Raw genomic sequence first — 20,113 nt, 5'->3', positions numbered from 1 at the left:
TAGTTCTGTGCTGTTTAGTTCTGTGCTGTTTAGTTCTGTGCTGTGCTGTGCTGTGCTGTGCTGTGCTGTGCTGTGCTGTGTTCTGCAGTATCAGTCCAGTGGTGCTGTGTGCTGTGCTCTGTCCTTCTGAGGTCAGTGGTGCTGCTGGGTCCTGTGCTGTGTCCTGTTCAGTCCAGTGGTGCTGTGTCCTGTGCTCTGTGCTTCTAAGGGCATAGTTATTTCCCCAATATTCCCCTGTGTTTAAAAAAATAAAAACATTTTTTTTTTATAAAATACCAAAAACTACTTTAATATTTTTTAATTACCACAAAATTTTCACAACCAATCCTGCAGTATAAGCCCATTGGTACTGCAATATTACCAAGTTCACACATTCAGCAGTAAAAGTCCAGTGGTACTGCAATATTACAAAGTTTACACATTCTGCAGTATCAGTCCAGTGGTGCTGTGTCCTGTGCTCTGTCCTGCTGAGTTCCGTAGTGCTGCTGGGTCCTGTGCCGTGTCCTGTTCAGTCCAGTGGTGCTGTGTCCTGTGCTCTGTGCTTCTAAGGGCATAGTTATTTCCCCATTATTCCCAAGTTTGTAAAAAATAAAAAAAAAGTAAAAAAAAATAAAAAATTAAAAAAAAAAAAAAATATATAATAATTATAACCAAATTTGCAAAACCAATCCAGCATTATAAGTCCATTGGTACTGCAATATTACCAAGTTCACACATTCTGCAGTATCTTGTGCTACATATAATGGAGAGCAAAAATTTGGAGGATAAAGTAGGGAAAGATCAAGACCCACTTCCTCCTAATGCTGAAGCTGCTGCCACTAGTCATGACATAGACGATGAAATGCCATCAACGTCGTCTGGCAAGCACGATGCCCAATCTCCTAGTACAGGGCATGTAAAATCCAAAAAGCCCAAGTTCTCAAAAAACAGCAAAAAAAGAAACTTAAAATCATCTGAGGAGAAACGTAAAGTTGGCAATATGCCAATTACGACAAGTAGTGGCAAGGAACGGCTTAGGCCCTGTCCCGTGTTCATGACTAGTGGTCCAACTTCACCCAAGGATCAAAGCCCTCCTCCCCCCCCCTACAAAAAATTTAAGAGAGTTATGCTGTCAGCAACAACAACAAAACAGCAAAGAACTCTGCCTTCTAAACAGATGACATCACAAATCCCCAAGGCGAGTCCAAGGGTGTTGTTGGTTGTGAACCCTGACCTTCCCATCACTGTACGGGAAGAGGTGACTCCATCCAGCATTTGCAGCACGCCCTCTGCATATGCTGGAAGGATCACCCACAGTCCAGTTACAGATTTGGCTAATGAAGGTGTGAATGTTGTGCACTGGGAGGAGGATATTGATGTAGCTGGCGCTGAGGAGGATGTTGATGATTATGATGCAGACAGATACCAAATTGCATTTCTCAATTTCTATTTATATTCTAGATTATATAACGGCTGAAAAGTTTTCTGTTTTACTCCTAGTGGAGAGGGGATCTGATGCAGACAGATACCAAACTGCCTTTGTCCATTTCTTTGTATATTTGAATTGCTAGTTCTACAGTCTATGCAGGCTGCTTTATTTATATTCAACTACAAGTGTAGGGCGGGGGGGGGGCATAGATAGCCACCAAAGTAACGTGGTCCATTTAATTTCACTTTCTAGCTCCACAGTCTGTGCAGCCTGCTTTTTTTTATCTTCAAAGTATTTATATTTACAAGCCTTGCAATCTAAATTAACTAGAGGTAGTGACGTGGTAGAACTCCAAAAGGCAGTTTGGAAGCCCCTGTACAAACTGGCTCTATTTTTTAACTGAGTTGTCCCCCCTCCAGTGTGTACTCGGAAAGAGTTTTTAGTGCAGCGGGGAACCTGGTCAGTGAGCGGCGAAGGAGGTTGCTTCCTCACAACGTTGAAAAAATGATGTTTATAAAAATGAATAATCAATTCCTCAATGAAGTACAGCACTGCCCTCCAGACAGTACAGAGGGACTGTGGTTGTGGAGTCCAGCGGGGACGAATTGATAATGTGTGAGGAGGAGGAAGTACACACTGTAGGGGGAGAGGAATCAGAGGTTGAGGATAAGGACGACATCTTTCCTCAGTAGAGCCTGTTTAGTTTGTACAGGGAGAGATGAATTGTTTTATTGGTGTGGGGGCCCAAACAAACCAATCATTTCAGCCACAGTTGTTTGGTAGGCCCTGTCGCTGAAATGATTGGTTTGTTAAAGTGTGCATGTCCTATTTCAACAACATAAGGGTGGGTGGGAGGGCCCAAGGACAATTCCATCTTGCACCTTTTTTTTTGGCATTATGTGACCATTCAACAGTCGTTTGCCATGTTCAAAAAGTAAAAGAAAATGCCAACAAATTCAATAAATTAAATCAAAAGTTAAATGCCCTGTCATTATTTAAAACAAGAGGTTTTGACGTGCTAGAATTAGTGTAGTGTTAAGATGTTATAAACACTACACTTGGAAATTGGAGGAGGTAATGTGGCCCCGGTATCAAATTGGGTACCGGGGCCACCCCACTATGCAGTCCAGATATTTGTTTGGTGGAATTCCGACACGTGGAGGGTTTTTAAATTATATTGTGGCCTCGGTACCAAATTGTGTACCGGGGCCACCACACTACGCAGTCAAGATACTTGTTTGGTGGAATTCAGACCAGTTGAGGGTTTTATTATTATATTGTGTGGACCACTCTATCTATACCACACTACAACTCTATACCACTCTATTTCCTACTTTAATTCTATTTAATTCTATTTCCTACTTTAATTCTATTACTAATTAATTACCATAAAGAGGAACAAAAAAAACCAATTTTACCAAAAGTATAATATGACTTAGACTTACAAACACTACACTTGAAAGATCGTGCCTTTAAATGAAAAAGTCAGTCTTCATTGCACGACTATGTGCAAGTGCAACAGGGACATTTTTTTGGGTTTACAAAGTCAAACAATAACACTACGACCCTGTCTGTCTGGGGTCTGTCAATGACGAATTGTCTGGAGCATGTTTTGAGGAGGTATTGTGGCCCCGGTATCAAATTGGGTACCGGGGCCACCACACTACGCAGTCAAGATACTTGTTTGGTGGAATTCAGACCAGTTGAGGGTTTTATTATTATATTGTGTGGACCACTCTATCTATACCACACTACAACTCTATACCACTCTATTTCCTACTTTAATTCTATTTAATTCTATTTCCTACTTTAATTCTATTACTAATTAATTAACATAAAGAGGAACAAAAAAAACCAATTTTACCAAAAGTATAATATGACTTAGACTTACAAACACTACACTTGAAAGATCGTGCCTTTAAATGAAAAAGTAAGTCTTCATTGCACGACTATGTGCAACAGGGACAGTTTTTTTCTTTACAAAGTCAACTAATAACACTTGGACCCTGTCTGTCTTTAACATACTTAATGGGATCTCAATGACGAATTGTCTGTAGCATGTTTGGAGGAGGTATTGTGGCCCCGGTATCAAGTTGGGTACCGGGGCCACCCCACTACGCAGTCCAGATACTTGTTTGGTGGAATTCTGACACGTGGACGGTGTATTTATTTTATTGTGGCCCCGGTATCAAGTTGGGTACCGGGGCCACCCCACTACGCAGTCCAGATACTTGTTTGGTGGAATTCTGACACGTGGAGGGTGTATTTATTTTATTGTGGCCCCGGTATCAAGTTGGGTACCGGGGCCACCCCACTACGCAGTCCAGATACTTGTTTGGTGGAATTCTGACACGTGGAGGGTGTATTTATTTTATTGTGGCCCCGGTACCAAATTGTGTACCGGGGCCACCACACTACGCAGTCAAGATAGATAGATGCGTATCATAGATAAAGTACATTCAGTGGTGTGGGGCAAATTGAAAAATATTCAAAATGCACTGACATTATCAAAAACAAGAGGTTGTCACACGCTAAAACTCCAACATGTATATGATGGAGAGGATGGAGGAGCAGCCGTATGTGTAGTGTAATGCAGACCTGTTGAAGGTTTTTTATATATTTTATTGTGGTGCCCAGTGCCCACTCCTCTACGCAGTCCAGGTACATTTATTGGTGCGATTCATAAAAGTTCAGGGTTTTTAATATATTGTGGTGACCCACTCCTCTACGCAGTCCAGGTACATTTATTGGTGCGAATCAAACAAGTTGATGGTTTTCTTATTATATATATTGTGGTGACCCACTCCTCTACGCAGTCCAGGTACATTTATTGGTGCGATTCATAAAAGTTCAGGGTTTTTAAGATATTGTGGTGACCCACTCCTCTACGCAGTCCAGGTACATTTATTGGTGCGATTCATAAAAGTTCAGGGTTTTTAAGATATTGTGGTGACCCACTCCTCTACGCAGTCCAGGTACATTTATTGGTGCGATTCATAAAAGTTCAGGGTTTTTAATATATTGTGGTGACCCACTCCTCTACGCAGTCCAGGTACATTTATTGGTGCGATTCATAAAAGTTCAGGGTTTTTAATATATTGTGGTGACCCACTCCTCTACGCAGTCCAGGTACATTTATTGGTGCGAATCAAACAAGTTGATGGTTTTCTTATTATATATATTGTGGTGACCCACTCCTCTACGCAGTCCAGGTACATTTATTGGTGCGATTCATAAAAGTTCAGGGTTTTTAAGATATTGTGGTGACCCACTCCTCTACGCAGTCCAGGTACATTTATTGGTGCGATTCATAAAAGTTCAGGGTTTTTAATATATTGTGGTGACCCACTCCTCTACGCAGTCCAGGTACATTTATTGGTGCGATTCATAAAAGTTCAGGGTTTTTAAGATATTGTGGTGACCCACTCCTCTACGCAGTCCAGGTACATTTATTGGTGCGATTCATAAAAGTTCAGGGTTTTTAATATATTGTGGTGACCCACTCCTCTACGCAGTCCAGGTACATTTATTGGTGCGAATCAAACAAGTTGATGGTTTTCTTATTATATATATTGTGGTGACCCACTCCTCTACGCAGTCCAGGTACATTTATTGGTGCGATTCATAAAAGTTCAGGGTTTTTAATATATTGTGGTGACCCACTCCTCTACGCAGTCCAGGTACATTTATTGGTGCGATTCATAAAAGTTCAGGGTTTTTAATATATTGTGGTGACCCACTCCTCTACGCAGTCCAGGTACATTTATTGGTGCGATTCATAAAAGTTCAGGGTTTTTAATATATTGTGGTGACCCACTCCTCTACGCAGTCCAGGTACAATTATTGGTGCGAATCATAAAAGTTCAGGGTTTTTAATATATATTGTGGTGACCCACTCCTCTACGCAGTCCAGAAAGATACCTTGTTGCAACGTTTTGGACTAATAACTATATTGTGAGGTGTTCAGAATACACTGTAAATTAGTGGAAATGCTTGTTATTGAATGTTATTGAGGTTAATAATAGCCTAGGAGTGAAAATAAGCCCAAAAACTTGATTTTTAAACTTTTTATGTTTTTTTCAAAAAAAATCCGAATCCAATACCTTAAATCCGAACCGAGACCTCTCGTCAAGTGTTTTGCGAGACAAATCCGAACCTCAAAAATAACGAAAATCCGGATCCAAAACACAAAACACGAGACCTCAAAAGTCGCCGGTGCACATCCCTAGTTAGAATCCATAATTGAAGATCAGAAAGTACAAAGCTTTCAATGAGCATTTTAGTAATCAAAGCACATAGATCAGGATATAATTTAGGGATTATATTCTGAAGCAAAGTTTAAAATGTGACAATTTCCTGGTAAAGAGGAGACTTCATAACTGTTGGTTTTATAACTGTATGTATTGAAATAAATTTAGAGACCATTTGTACCAGATATGAATAAGGAGTTTAGCAGTTGAGTTAGTGTTGATATTATAGAAGTGGAGAGTGGCTCTAAAAGATAATGAGGAATTAGATTATTTGCAGATTATTAGTTGGACAGAACATAGCCTTAGGGAAACCCCTTCCGGTAACTGGTGAAAAGGTCAATTTCACAGTATAAGGTGCAAATAATGGCACATAAGAAAAATCCACCCATCTGTTTAATTTATCTCTCGATCTTCCCCTTCTGTTTAAAGTAATAAGCTAAGGGTGGAGATGAAGGTCAAAGAGCTGTAGTAGGAAGTTTAAAATGAGAACAAAAAACTACAAAAAAGAGTAGATTAGAGTGATATGTGTTAATTAACTTTGCATAGTTGTTAGGCTCCTGCTGGTCACCAAAAGAACCCATTGAACAAAAATAGGGCTTTAATGTGGTTTTCACTTTGTTAAGAAATAAGACATCATCTACATACCTAATCCATTATCTGCATTCCTTCCCTGTCAGTTAACAATGCTTGGGACTCTCATGTGTGTAGCTATGCGGTAGCACGGCTCCATATATGATCTCTTGCTGGCATCCTCCATATTCTCAGCCGGTGTCTCATTCATTCATTCAGCTGGTTGCTATGTAAAACAACAACCAGCATCTCTTCAGGATTCAGTTTATAGATTCAGCTGTGCTGTCACTGCTGCACTCATGCAGCCAATCTTCCAGCAATCTCTGATTGATTTTGCTTTTAAACTGCTTCATGTTGCCAGTCCAATGTTGGTGATAATTCGTGAGCGGCCTAGTCTGCCTTGTATCCTTACCTTCTCTTTTATCAGTGTTTGACCTGGATTGTTTAAATGATTCTGCTTTCTTCTCCACTCCTGACCATTGGCTTGGTTTTTTTGACTACCTGCCCTAGCCCCTGGCAAGACTGAAGAAATCTGCTGTCTTCTCTACTACTGACCCTGGGCTTGTAAAATGAATTTGCTCTGATATCTCTACATGCCCTGACCTCTGACTTGTTTAAAATAACTGCTGTCTTCTCCTGCTCCTGTCCTAAGGCTGTCTGTTGCTCTGCATTAACCCCTGCCAATCTGGCTCTGAGTTCTGCCAATAACATCCTGGTTGCTCACTATCTCCTGCTATATTCTGTACACTTCACCAGGCAAATTCTAGATCAACTGTCACTACCTGAGATTAAATCCTGAAGGCAACCGAGTACTGTGGAACATAACTAGCTCCTTGGAAATGGGTCTACAAAAGATGAACATCTTGTAAAGCGGTTCTTGCAGTTGAGGATCTCATGCTACTCTGCCCTTAACACACTTTGGCAAGCTGAAATTCTCATAGCTTACATTATACTTATGGGTACTCCAATGACCCCAGGAGTTAAACTCAGGGTTGTAGTGACTTATCTGAATACCAGCTAGTAAAGGGTTAAGGAGACTGCCAAAGGAGGAACTAACCAGGGAGGTACATTTCTGGATTGTGGTGAGCTAGGACAGAACATTGCCATAGATAAAACCTTTTTTTAGTGACTGGTGAAAAGGTCCATTTCACAGTTTTTCTGACCATTGCTCCAACACCTCTACAACCGAGACTGGATGGCACAGACACAGCAGGTAGTAGGCCACTGATGTCATATTCTACTTCCACCCCTGTTGTTGCCTAGATTCTACCCACCACCAATAACAGCAGACCATTACTGGGGGGTTTACTCACGGAGGGGGCCAATATCGGGGGACTTTGTTGAAGAGACAGAAAGGGTCTCTGAGAGAGAAGGGGGGTAATTGTTGTAGAATCTTGAAAGAGTAAGGACCTGGGATGATAGAGAGGAGCCGTATTCTCACAGGGTCAGAAAGGATTTCTGAAGCAGGACCTTCGTCAGACAGAGTGGCAGTGTACTTCTAGGACTGATTATGTCACCACTCCATCAGGAGATACTCGCAGATTCTGGGGAATTGGTGAGCCTACATCGGTAAGGAAACTAATACCTAGGGTCGCACCAAGTCGGTGGAGACTTCCCTGAGAGGCTGGAATCTTCAAGATACACAGACCCACTTTACAGTCCAGAACCCCTGGCCCACTTGCATTGTCATCTGTGGACTTTATTGCTGGAAGGTAACCAGCTGGAGACTTTTGTTGGGAAGTTTTACTTGCACTTTTGTATTTTACTTAGTGCATGCACTTTGTTTATTAAAAGTGGCTATTATCTCTTTCTTACCTCCTTACCTGTATGGCCTGGGAACCTAGAGTGCCGAGTACCAACAAAAATATTCCAACTCCGGTGTCCTCACAGAAACATAGAAAAACATTGGTTACAATTGCTTCAAATTTTCTATCAGCAGCTGCCTTCTCTCATGCAATCCTATGTCGAAGTTCTACAGAGAAAAATAGTAACTATATTATTGTCAAACGATCATTCTAGCAGTCTCTCAACTGCTCAGAAGTAGAGGGATCACAAGCTATCAAACCCTGCTGATGAATGAGCAAATCCACAACTTTTTAACTTGGTTAGTCGATTGAACAAATTGCAAGTGAAATGGTATATTTACAATATCTCTTTCCCATACTTATTGCTTTCCTCTTACTGGGAGTTACAACTTTAAATATTGCTGCTGGTATCACAGGAACACTCCCGACAGTTCACACTACACTCCCAAATAGTGGAGTGCTACAGTTTTTGTCATTGAAAGTTCTCAGGTACTCAAAATGTTGTTTTTCAGCACACTATTTCATATTTGTCATTTGTTAAAGTGCACGTTCTGTTGAGCTATATGTCCCTTTTTCACTGTGTGTTCTTGGGAGCTCCTAACCTATTTTACAACATGGATTACTTCATTTCCATATGCAAGACCTTCTGTCCAATGGAGATAGCATTTACCCACTTGTTAATTTCCCATTTTGTCCCTTTGGATAACCTGCAGACATTGTCACTTCCTCAGTCTGGCCACTGTGTGCTCAGGCATCCTGCCTCTGTATTTATTCCCCTCAGGTCCTGCACATAGTAGAGGAAAGTGTGTTCTGTCATTACACTACTTTAGGTCGAGGACAACTTGTGATGTGACTTGCAGCTTATTTTGTGCATGTCTTTAGATATCTTATTGCAGCTGAGCTGTCCCTGAAAAACTTGAACAATTGTTACATAAATGGTCTATTGTGAGATCCTTAATATAAGGGCAGTATACACCTTGAGATTTGATCGAACAAATAATTGATCCATCTATGACATTTGAATATACACTAGAGATGCTCACTGACCCCCGTGTTTTGGTTTTGGATTTGGCTTTGGATCTGGATTACCGTCGTGTTTTGGTTTTGGTTTTGGTTTTGCAAAACCGCCATTGCGTGTTTTGGTTTTGAATTTGTTTGGTTTTGTTTTGCTATTTTGTTGGAAAATCAACGTTTTTTGGGCATAAAATAACCAAATTTAGTGCTCCACCTGTTTCTTGGATAAGTAATGTAATTGTAAAGCTAATAAATTATCAAAAAAACTGTTTAATTCCTGGTAGGTAGGCATTCATTAATTCTACACACAAACCAGATTGTCTTCCTCTCCATCTATGCATATTGGCAATGCAGCCATTGTCTTTGGGTGTATATTACACCCTACACTTCTAGTTAAATATGTAAAGTAAGGGACAAAAGCAGTTTGGTTTCTGTCTCTATAGGCCCCCCCTCCACTTGTAGAAAATACAAAAAAAATCAGCCGTTATAGACTGTACAATATTAATTGAAATGGACAAAGGCAGTTTGGGGTCAGTCTGTGTATGACACCCTACCCATAATGAGAAATTGCCAAAACAGCTGCATTTTAAGACGGTACATGATATGGTAATGCCCCAAGTCCCTTCCCTCTTTGGGGGTAGATTGCACCCTAGAATTAAATAGAAAGTTTTAAAAAGATGTTATCGTCATCATCTGGAGCTTCATCCTCACCCTCATCAGTGTGTACGTCATCATCAAGGACTATCAATTCATCACCGCTTGAATCCGCCATTAGACAACAGTCAATGCTTGGATGTCTTTGATGGTGAAGGCCTTCCTCGTGGAAGATGTAGTTCATTTTTATAAACATAATTTTCTCCACATTTTTGGGAAGTAACCTTCTACGGCGATCACTGACTAAGTTCCCTGCTGTGCTGAACACTCGTTCAGAGTACACACTGGATGGTGGGCAGCTTAGGTATTGCAAAGCAAGTTTGTACATGGGTTTCCAAATGGCCTGCTTTTCCTCCCAGTAAGGAAAGGGACTGTCTTACATTTCATATCAATTACCTCTTGAAAAAAATCTTCCACCATCCTTTGCATGTTTATACTCGTATTGGATGGAGTTATGGGCAAGGTGACACATTTTTTTGAAAAATCCTTAAAACCAGCCCAGATGTTAAATTGTTCTGGTCTGCCCCCTGCGTTTTCCCTGCATCTTTTTTGGGAATTTTAATTTTTTACGAGCAGCAGCAGCTTGAGAAAGCGAAGTTCAGCGGCCAACTTGCTGAGCAATAGCTCCTTGCAAAAGTTCACATCTCGCCCATTTTCAAGTAAAGACTCAATGTAGGTCTTAAACCTTGGATCAAGCACAGTGGCCAAAATGTACTGATCCGAGTTCAAGATCTTAATAACTCGAGGATCATTGTGAAGCAAATTAAGTACTTGATCAACAAGGCCAACAAACTTTGCTGAATTGCTTGCTTTCATCTCCTCCTTCAGTTGCTCTAGCTGCTTTTCCAATAGTCTAATTAAAGGAATGACTTGGCTCAAACTTGCAGAGTCTGCACTCACCTCACACGTCACAACTTCAAATGCTTTCAGCACCTTGCACAGCACTGAAAGGATTCCCCACTGCGCAAGACTGAAATACATCCCCCCCTCCATTCCCAATGTCAAGGCTTGTGCAATACTCTTGGATGGCTTTGCGATGTTCCTCCATCCTCTGAAGCATTTACAGAGTGGTATTCTACCTAGTTACCACCTCTTGCTAAAGTTAGTGGCAGGGCAAGTTAAACTGCTCTTGGAGCTGCTGCAATCTCCTACATGCTGTGGCAGAATGCCTGAAATGGCCTGAAATTTTACGGGCCACCGAAAGCATCTCCTGCACCTCATAGTTATTTCCTAGGAAGCTCTGCACCAACAAGTTGATGGTGTGAGCAAAACAAGGAATGTGCTGGAAATCACCCAGCTGTAATGCTCGCACTATATTGTTGGTGTTATCGGAAATGACATATCCTGGGGAGAGTCCAAGTGGTATAAGCCATGTATCAATCACATTTCTTAGTTTGCATAACAAATTGTCAGCTGCATGCCTGTTAGTGAAGCCGGTGATACAAAGAGTGGCCTACCTGTGACAAATGCTACGTAGTAGTGTAAATGCTGCTGCTGTTCCTGCTGGTGAAGGTGAATGACCAACCCAGTGGTCTGTCACAGTCATATAGTCTTTGGTTTGCCCACTTCCACTTGTCCACGTATATGTGGTTAATTGGACAGTGGGCAGAATGGCATTTTTCAGCGCAATCTCTACATTTGTACACACTTTTTGGTATAGTTGTGGAATAGCTTTACGGAGAAAAATGGTGTCGCAATGGAATTCTGTAGTGCGATTATTGTGGATATTGGATGTAGATCTAACGCTAACATGGCAGCCATGGCGTCTGTGATTCGCTTGGCGACTGGGTGACTGCTGTCATATTTGCTTCCCCTAGCAAATGATTGTTTCACAGTTAATTGCTGAAAGTAGGACTGCTCATTTCCTTGGCCTGCCTCTGGGCTGACGATTCACCCCCCAGCAGCAGCAACAGCAGCAGCAGTGGGACTAACGCTTTCTTCAGAGGAATCAATTATAGTGCAGGAGTCATCCAGCCTTAATAAGTGGGATGCCGGGCTAACTCCGAGCGCTACTGAGGAGATTGATGAGGATGATGTGGTGGGTGTATTATGTAGCCGTCAGGATGTTGGTGACCGGAGGGTCCTAGCTGATGATGGAGTGGTGGTATTTTTTTGGAAGAACTTTCAGCTTTTCCCAACACTTTGCCATGAACTCTATTTAAATGGCGTAACATAGACGAGGTTCCAAGATGGTTAAGGTCACTCCCTCGACTGACTGTGGCTTGACATACACTACAAATGACTATACAATTGTTGTCTGGATTGGGGTCAGGGGCGGGCTGGCCCGGGTGGCAGGGGGGCATCGCCCCCCAGGGCCAGTCAGAATTACCGATGTTAGGGCCGGCCGAAGGGCCCCAGATTAAAAATCGCCATTTTTTCCCGGCAGCCGCATCACAAGACATGCGATGCAGCCGCGTCATCGCGCAGGTGGCCGCATCACATGACAAGGGATGCGGCCGCGTCCTCAATGATGCGGCCGCATCTCTTGTCATGAGATTGCCAGCCCGCGCCTGATTGGGGTAGAAATAATTACACACATAAGAGGTGGATTTTTTTGTTTTACGGCCAGGCATGACAATGGCCTTTTTCTTGTCACGTGCCAGAAATGCTGCCACTGGTGCAGGACTTACACAAACAACCTCATCCTCATCAACATCCTCATTAACGCCCTCGTCGCCTACACAAATCTCCCCCTCATCCTCTTCTAATTCCAAAGTGGCATCCTCAATTTGGGTATCACCGGCTACACTCGGGCTATTAAGGCACACATCAGCAGAATGCTCACGATTAGACATCCCACTGTTGGATGGACTCTCCACAGGGATTGGTGTCATTTGTGAATCAGAGCAAACATTATCCTCTAATGCCTCACTGTTATCTTGCAGCTCGGCTTTGACGCGTAACAGTAGTTGTGCACCAATTGTAGACATTTTTGGTTCTGCCACTAATAGAGAATGGCGAAGGCCTCATTCTCTCTTTGCCGCTGCGCGTGTAGAATGGCATGTTGGCAAAAAAAATTTGCGGCAGTTAACTTTTCCTCACCGTCATTACGGTAATAGTGCGCATAAATACCGGTATTACGGTACTTTTCTCGCTGGATTTCAGCTTGCGGTTCAGGGAGCTGCGAGCTGAAATCCGGCTTACTATTACCATAATACCGGTAATAGCTTTTCCACGACGTAAACCGCAAAGAATTGAATATACCCCCAAGAGTGAGACAGGATGAGCGCACGCAGTAGCCACATCTGACACAAGCTTTGGGCATCTCTAAGGTACATATTTTTCAGTCATGTCCCTTGCACCAGCTACAGGTCAGGTGTAAATGCAGAGTGATAGTGATGATGGTCATGTATGCAAGAACAACTGTAAAAATGCATTTTGTGTACAATGGAGATTAATAACATCATAATATATCTGTTTCTTGGGGAAAAAGCTAAAAAAAAAATCCCTTTATTTAAAATATTTTTTCCATTAATGATTAAATTATTAAAAGGTGACAATAATTGATTTTTTGTGTTTTGCTGGGAATTTGTATTCCACATATGTACAGAGTATACATACGCCCGTATTGAACAAGAGACGCTTCTTCAGATCCGCTTCTAGTTGAATATGGAAGTGCCTTTGCCCAAATTACATGCAGTTTGTTAAAAAACACAATGGGCTGATTCACTAAGAAAAGTAAGGCAAACAATTGAGTAAGATTTCTCCTGGACAAAACCATGTCACAATGCAAGGGGTGCAAATTAGTTTATTATTTATAATAAAGTTAAATAGCGGCTGTTTTTTCATGTAGCACACAAATAATGTATTTGTACACTGAGAGTTAATCTAGGACATGTCTTACCCCAACTATAAATCTGTCATCACCTTTTAAATTTACCTCCCCCTCCAATGCAACATGGTTTTGCCCAGGAGAAAACTTACTCATTTCTGACTTACTTTCCATAATGAATCAGCCCCTCTAAATTTTACTATGCAGTGTTTTTCTTAGAGGTTCGTCGCTTGCAATAAAGAGCTGGCAAAATTATTCAAATTAACTGAAGCGTATTTGAGCTGGGACTCGCATGTGTGAAATGGCTTGTACACGTGTACTCCAGCTCACATGAGTGGGGATAGGCTTGTACACTGACAAACAGGCCCAAACATGGTCACACTATCTAAAACATGTTTGAACCTTTTTGATTGTTTCCATGTTTCAAATTAGTTCCTAAATTCTATAAAATGTTTACAATTTTAGAACTGATTCACCGAATTGGTTTCCAGAATAAAACGATGACAGTTTCTGGATATCACATTTAAAGGTTTTGCTTGATTTAAGTTCAGCGCTACTATTTATGCAGCATGGTGCAGAGATTAGGAAGCCCAAACACAGCTTCAAGCTCTCTCTCTCTCTCTCTCTCTCTCTATTAAGGTGGACTCTAATAAATTGCATTTCGCCATGTTAAATTTGTGAAAGAGAGGAATGACGCTTAAGGGGCTGCATCTTAAAAAAGTATTAGAGCTATTGATCACATTTGTTGGTTTAATGATAGCAGGCTGCTAATAGCTGATATCAAGTTGCTATGGGTTACAGCACATCCTTGATCTTCACACCATGATATAAAATAAGTCCCAAGGAGGACACATTGTGTAAAAGAATAAAAGAATAGTTTATAGTTGAAAATCTTGAAGTTTTTTTCTACTTCCTGTTTTGCAACCCGTCACTGTATTTTCTTTTTTGGAGAAAGCATAACACAATGTACAGGACAATTTAAAACTAGGGATTTCTGTTTTCTTAGAAAACTATTGTTACAGTGGAGCGTCTTTGAGGGGTGATATTTTTGAGAAATATTAAGTTTATTTACAATTAGGTTAAATAAGTTGCATATTAATAATAGGGGATTTCATAGCACTGCGCATGTCACATAGACGTGTGTGCTGGGTGTACTCATAGTGACTTCACTTGAGAGTACAAATATGGCTGAATATCTCTTCATAAAAATGTTCTTATTTGAGAAGGAGTGTATTAGATATATTTGTCAGTCACAGGGATGCTGGTTGGTGTTTTGGGGATGGTGGGGGGCACACTGTTCCAGTATTAGCCCTGGCACCACTCTCATTATAAAGCTTAATCATTCTGAGCAGTGCCAGAGGTTGTGTCTGATTTTTTAGTTGTAAATGTCCTGCTCAATCAGTGACATCAGTTAATTTTTTCATTGCACTGCTCAGGGCAGCTCCATAAGGCCAATAATTAAATAAACAATAAAAAAAAAGTGTGGTCCCCTGACTACAAATCATTACCAGCCTTGGTTCTGCCAGCCTAGCCTGGCACTTGCAAAATCAGGGAGGACAAGAAGTGTGGGATAACCCCAGAATTTACAAATACAACACTAGGATTTGCCAGCCTGGGCTGGTGACACTAGAGCAGGAAAACTCACAGCGAGGAGTCCCCCTGCCATAATGCAAAACCAACCACATTATTGTCAGCATGGGACCCCACAAATAAAATGTGTCCCCCCTTGGCTTAACAAGCCACATGCTGAAATGCACTAGGACCCTTCCCACACCCCTGGGATGTTGGGTGTGGGGCAAAAATGAATTCAGTTATAAAAACCATTGTAATCCTTGTGTACTACAAGTCCCAGCATGCCCATGTTGCCATTAAGTGTTCATGCATGCTTGTGTGTGTGTTTAATACACATTTTGCCTTGGTGCACTACAGATCCCAGCAGACCCTGGGATCCAGGCAATTCTGGAAATTGTGGATCTCAAAGTGCCAGCATGCCCTGGCAGCCTTTGGTATATTGGTGCCTGTAGTACTACAAGCGCTAGCATGCCAAAACATTTAATGGCAGCCAAGGCTTTGACCTGTAGTGCACCAGGAAAATATATTTTTTTTCTAATTGAATTAATTGTCATTACCCCACACCCACCGCTCCAGGAGAGTGGGAAGATCACTAGTACTTTTCAGCAGGGGGCTGGTTAAACTTAGGGAGGGGGGATGACATTTTTTGGCAGACCCAACATCCCTAGGGAATCCAGCCACAAGTTGACCAGTCTGGTATTGGTTTGGCATAATGGCAGGGGGACACCACGCTGCAGGTTTCCCTATGTTTCCCAAGTGCCACAGCCCAGACTGGCAAAGCCTAGTGCTGGCAGTAATACATTTGAGGGGGACCCCATGCTTTTTGTCCCTCTGACTTTGCAAATGCCAGCCTAGGCTGACTGCGCTAGATCTGGTTAAAATTTGTAGGAAGGTGCATGCTGTTTTAGTTTTATTATTATTAATTTAATTATCGGCTTTACGGAGTGGCCCGCAGCAGTGCAGTGAATACATTAAGTGATGTCACTGAGCAGACAGGGCATTTAAAACGGATTCTATACAAGTGTGTTGTATGTAAATGGCCACCCCCTGTTGATTCTAAATGCAAATTTGTGGCCAATGGAATTTAACTCCTGCATATGTCAGAAAATCTGGTGCGTGTATGAGGTAGTATATAGGAGAAAAGCTGGTGGGCATATGTTAGTTGCAGGTGGTGGGAAAAACAGATGGGCAGATGGGGTGACATGTGGAAGAAAAGCTGGTGGGCATGCAAGGTAGCATTTGAGGAAAAAAACAGGTCGCAAATGGGATGGCACCTGAGAGACTAAAGTTATCAAGGGTGGTATGTGAGAGAAAATCTGTTGACCATATTGGATGATCTGACAAGACCAGGCCACACTGCCAAGATAACATTTTCCACCGGACACGTGAGAGTGCAGTATCAGAGGGTTAGATCTATGTTTCTGTAAGGGCCAGGAGAGCAAAGGAATGGGAGAGGAAGATATCATGAATGGGAGTGAGCTTATTGCAGACAAATCTTGCATTCAGGAGTGCACAGAACAGGGGAAGGTGAGTGAGAGGAAGGATGGCAGTGAGGATGGTGATGTCCTAGGGAGAGAAGGTGATATGTGGTGGAGGGAAGAGAGACAGCAGATAGAGGGGATACATTTGGGCATGTAGTATGGAGTAATGATGGAGTAATAATGTGGGGAGCCATGTGGGGGAGTGGGTGGAATTCTTGACTAGAGAGTAATAAGCCACAGGAGATGTGCCACGGTCTGCCTGCAGCTTGTTGCTTTGTATTGGCAGCTTCTGCCTCCAGGACTATTGGACTTTATTATTGTGTTCATTTATATATATCTGGCAGTACCTCTGTTCACTAGAGGTGCTGCTATTGTGCCTTTCCTTTGCTATTACTAGGGGTAACCTGTCTCACCAATTATCTCCTGCACCTGGGTGTTCCCTATTTATACCTGCCTCTCTCTATTTTCTGTGCTGGTCATTGTTGTTTTGTTGCCTTCCCCTTTGTCTACTGGTTCTCTTGTGCTCTTGGACTTCAGAACCCTCATCATCTAACCATTACTCCTGTATCTGCAGTATTCCTTGCAACCAGTATTCAGTTATCTCAGATATTCCTGTACAGTTTCAGCATTATTTGGTTTGTACTATTTATCTGCATCTTGGTCAATAAACACCTATATTCTTTATCACATCCTGGGCTCCATAGCTGTTACTTATTTATTTTGAAACGTGACAAGATGTAGTAACTGAGTTCTTGCATGAAAGAGGAGATTGGGCCAAAGTCCAGTTCAAACTCAGTTCCAGCTCTTCTTACTGGTGATGGCAGACAAAGCCTTGATTAGCCTTGGCAGTACAATGATTAGATAGAAGATTGAAACAGCTAAAGCAGGTGGAGGGAGTGGCTGAGCAAGTAGTAGAGAAGGCTGATTAAACAGAGCGAATGTTGCAGGGAAATAAACTAATTGATTAAAAACAAACTTTCATGAGCTGAGAAGGAAATAAGTCCAAAACACACATCTTGAGATGTGAAGCATGCAGCCAGGAAGAAATGGAAATATTAGGAGTAGAATATGGAGTTTAGATGAATGCTGACTGTTGTCCTCATGTTGCTGTGGTAATGGATAAAATGTTCTTCTCCATTATCCTCCTGTTTAACTCCAGTATAACTCTGAATTATGCTATTTAAATCTTAATACACTTGTAACTAACACTCTTAGAAATACACACACTGACTAATCAGCCATCACCGGTTTGCAGTCACAGTACAATGATTATATATGGTTAACAAACCCATGTAATCAGTGTCTGCAACCAACTCCCAAAAAACTCCCCCAGCAAAGACTAGCAATAAAAGTTTTAAACAAACACGCAGTGAAATGACAGAATACCATGGAAGAAGGAACAAAATACACTTTCCCAATTCAGCTCAGACACTGGTACATTACCTGAATCCAGCGTAGTTTTCCATTTCTAACGACCTTGAGAAATACTTCACTCTTAATTTGTCTTTCTACAGGGCCCCTCAGTTATGGAGCTTTACTGAAATTTTCTTGATTTAAAAACTGGGCATATGTGTAAATCGGAACTTGAACTGAAATATATTTCCTCATTTAAACTATGGTAATTAACTATTAATAGTTTTTATTAAACCTCATAGTAGATTAACCATATAGAAAACGCTTGAAAAATCCTACTAAAATTATATTTAGACCCCCAACTGTTAAGCATATAAATACCCCAGGGCTCAATCTGATTGCAGAAGTCCATGTGGAAAAGTGAGCACCTTATTAAATGACTTGTGGACATGCAAGATGATTGTTAGTTGTTTGGTTGGAACCCATTATACTTATTAATGTCATTGTTGACTACTTTCTACATCCTAATCCTGCATTGGCCCTCCTAAGCATTGGATTTTAAATCATATCCTTCCCCACTTATTGAACTGGGGCAATATGTATTTTAAAAGCTGCAAGTTTGATACCTGCATTCACTGAAAACATTACTCTTAACCTAATTGAAGTAATCCACCTGGTTAATTAGCCAGACAACATTATCAGAGGTGCGTTAACATGTATATTCTATGGTGTTTAATAAATTCTGTAGTTAGATTATTGGTATACATGTCAGTGTCATCTACCTGGGGACTATGTTCAACAAATTCCTTTTCATTTTACCAGTCGACATGCAAATTAGGTTTTTAGTATTTCTATACTTTGTTATTTTTGGTTTGTTTATGTTTACTTTAGGACAGATATCCATACAGTCTACTTTCGCTTATGTTTATGCTTATTGGTTGGGCAAACTTCACCTGAAATGTACTTTAATGTCTCATGTGAGTTTGCTTTACAGTATACCAACAAAAATGCTGAATCAAATTTGATCGATCGCTCTAATGTGTAATAATATAAGTTATAATGACAATACTGATGATATCAGTAAAGACATTGTGCATATTAATATCCTTTACAACAGTAGTAGTGGCTGCCTTGCAACTATTCAGGGCTGTTTTTATAGTGGTGTAGGAGATTGTGGGCCTACTAATTCTATCACTATACCCTATCACTCTACATTATTTTAACATATTGGGTACACTGTTGGCCTTTTTTTTTTTTTTAAACCTAGCCCTTTGTCTTAGAAGCTGAAAATGACAAGATTCGTATCACATGAAATTTGCTCTATCTATAAAAGCCACCTGTGCTTCCTCTTGCAGTAAAAAAATAAATCTTCATATTTCGGTTACTCTTGTTAATTCAAAAACATATGTCTATTATACAGAACAACAAAGTCCTAGGGGGTATATTTACCAAACTGCGGGTTTAAAAAAGTGAATATGTTGCCTATAGCAGCCAGTCAGATTCTAGCTGTCATTTTGTAGAATGTACTAAATAAATAATAGTTAGAATCTCATTGGTTTCTATAGGCAACATCTCCACTTTTTGAAACCCGCAGTTTAGTAAATATACACTCTAGTGTCCCCATGACTCTCATGATTATTGGAAAACATAAGTAAGACTTGATAGAAAAAGATAAACCACCGCACTAAGTATTTATTTACGTATCCAGAATAATATTGTATTATCTTAATAGTTAGGTTATATATCTGGATTGGTGCACCTCTACATGTGAAACATTGAATTGAAACGCAAGTGAAAGAGGGAAACATGCTTAGCAAGGGCACTCCGTAAGAATCATGATTATTAAAATATACCATTTATTAATATAATTTTAAAAAATACAGTGTTCCCATAATAAGCCTAAATATAGTAGGCAGCGAAATAATAAAAAGAAAGAAGTAATGAAAATAAAGATTTAAAATAAAGATGTTAATAAACTGGCAGATTATGCCAAGCCTCACTGTGTTGTTTGCTTTATTGAGAAATATATTTAATTAATTATTAATTCACTCTCTATATATATCTCCAATTGACCATAGGTGTCAGTGTATGAATTCAGGTTACTTAGTAACAAAGTTTGTATTCATCACCTGTATCGTTATTTACAATATATTGTTGCTTATATAAGGATTTTATTCCTCAATTATTTTCCTACACATAGACATAACCACATGACTATATGTCTGTTGTAAACG

The sequence above is a fragment of the Mixophyes fleayi genome, chromosome 4 (genome assembly GCF_038048845.1).
Source record: "Mixophyes fleayi isolate aMixFle1 chromosome 4, aMixFle1.hap1, whole genome shotgun sequence".
In the NCBI taxonomy this organism is placed as follows: domain Eukaryota; kingdom Metazoa; phylum Chordata; class Amphibia; order Anura; family Limnodynastidae; genus Mixophyes; species Mixophyes fleayi.
The sequence above is the reverse complement of the archived record's forward strand: the minus strand, read 5'-3'. Positions refer to the sequence as shown.